The sequence below is a fragment of the Protobothrops mucrosquamatus genome, unplaced genomic scaffold, assembly GCF_001527695.2.
Source record: "Protobothrops mucrosquamatus isolate PMUCROS unplaced genomic scaffold, P.Mucros_1.0 scaffold5686, whole genome shotgun sequence".
In the NCBI taxonomy this organism is placed as follows: Eukaryota; Metazoa; Chordata; class Lepidosauria; order Squamata; family Viperidae; genus Protobothrops; species Protobothrops mucrosquamatus.
In genome coordinates, this window is record NW_015391538.1 from 5,453 (window position 1) to 7,913 (window position 2,461).

Consider the following 2,461-nt stretch of genomic DNA (forward strand, 5'->3'; position numbering starts at 1 on the left):
TGGCCCTTTGATGACTTGTGGACTTCAACTCCCAGAATTCCTCAGCCAGCATGGACCATATAAGCTAGGGGTCTTCAGACGTGGCCCTTTGATGACTTGTGGACTTCAACTCCCAGAATTCCTCAGCCAACATGGACCATATAGGCCAGGGGTCTTCAAACGTGGCCCTTTGATGACTCGTGGACTTCAACTCCCAGAATTCCTCAGCCAGCATGGACCATGTAAGCCAGGGGTCTTCAAACTTGGCCCTTTCATGACTTGTGGACTTCAACTCCCAGAATTCCTCAGCCAGCATGGAGCATATAAGCCAGGGGTCTTCAGACTTGGCCCTTTGATGACTTGTGGACTTCAACTCCCAGAATTCCTCAGCCAGCATGGACCATATGAGCCAGGGGTCTTCAAACTTGGCCCTTTGATGACTTGTGGACTTCAACTCCCAGAATTCCTCAGCCAGCATGGACCATATAAGCCGGGGGTCTTCAAACATGGCCCTTTGATGACTCGTGGACTTCAACTCCCAGAATTCCCCAGCCAGCATGGACCATATGAGCCAGGGGTCTTCAAACTTGGCCCTTTGATGACTTGTGGACTTCAACTCCCAGAATTCCTCAGCCAGCGGGCCTTTGCTTAAATGAGGGCTTAGACCAGGGGCATCCAATCTTTGTGACTTTAAGACCTGTGGACTTCAACTCCCAGAATTCCCTAGGCAGCAATGCTGACTGGGGAACTCTGGGAGTTGAAGTCCACAGGTCTTAAAGTCACAAAGATTGGATGCCCCTGGTGTAAACCCTCATTTAAGCAAAAGTTCTCTTTATTCTTCAGAGGACAGACATTAAGGGTCATGGGGGGGGGCAATATTGATGCTGGGGGGGGAGAGATGGTTCCCCACTGTTTCAAAGGACAGCAGAGAGAATACAGGTAATCCCTCCCCTTACAATCATTTGTTTAGTGACCATTTGAAGTTAAAATGGCACTGAAAAAAATGACTTGTGAGCAGAGACCTGGTTTGGAGGAAGAAATAGGAAAGCCTGCAATGAGAAAGAGAAGCTGAAGATGCAAAAAAAAATGTGCAAAGGTCACAAATGCAAGAGAAGGACAAGGAGACACGGACAACTCACGAATCGAGCAAAGAGAGCTGAACGTCAAATTAAAAGTTAAAATCCCTCACTCCAAATCCATGGGCCAAACTGGGTGGTCTTGAACCCATCTCGTCTCCAATTATTACTATTTTTTAACCTTAAAGGGGCTACTTAAAAGACATTTCCCGAAGTCACAATGTAGATTAATAAGGGTAACTAACTTCTGCTACCATTCTGTCAGTTTGAGAATTACTAAGTTATTTCCTCCAGTGAAAAACGCAGCGTCAACATTCTGGATGGGGAAGAAAAAAAAAAAAAGAGAAAAGGCACAGAAAAGGGCGGTCCCAGCCACAAAGAACAACAAACCTGCCAGGTAGGAGAGCTGAGTCAACAGCCTGCCCCCCCCTACCAGGCTCGGTTAAAGCCAATTAGCTCTGCTCAATCCTCATCTAAAGCTATTAATTGCTAATTTCTCCCTGCAAACTGACACATTGATTTCAATGGGAAAAATGCTAGGTGAAGAATAAAGAGGGGGGGCAAGGCTCTGAAGCAATGGATGGGTCAGGAAGAGATTAAAGGGCAAGGAGAGTAAAAAAATTAAATGCAGCTAACTCTTTAACTTTGAAGTCACAACGGCACTGGAAAAAAGTGATTTATGGCCGTTTTTCACACTTACGACCGTCGCAGCTTCCCCAGGGTCATGTGATCAACATTCAGACACACATATATGATGGTTTGCAGCATCCCCACGTGATCCCCTTTGGGACCTTCTGACAAGCAAAGTCCATGGGGGGGGGAAGCCAGATTCACTTAACCACCGTGGCAAGGAAGGTCGCAAAACGGGGACAAAACACACTGAACTGTCTTGCTTAGCAACGGAAATGTCAAGGCTCAGTTGTGGCCGTTAAGTCAAGGGCTGGTGTAATATAATATTAAAAATATAAAATAAAAACCCCAGGGCTATCTTCCTCGATGCCACGGGCTGGAAAAGGGAAGGGGCAACTTCCAAAAGTGTCCCCCAAGGTCAGAGCCTCCATGGTCAGGAGTAGCGTGCTGCTGAATGGCGTTTGGTGCTTGCTGGGGTTCCCCAATCCTTGGCTGGCAGCCAAGGATTATGGGTATCGATACCTAGGGTGGGGAGGGGGCAAAATGGGAAGGAGCAACAGCCAGGCAGGGGCTCCATCCGTGGGGAGGGAAGGCTGGAAGCCCACCGGACTAAAAGGAACCCCAGTTTTCTTGGCTGCAGAAGCTGTGGGAAATCTGGGGGGGGGGGCAGGCTGAGCCAGATCACATGTCCCCAGAAGACCCGGGTTGGGGGGGGTGTCTGTATGAACCCAACTCTGCTGGTGGGAGGGGGAGGAGATAAAAAAAGAGGGGCAAAA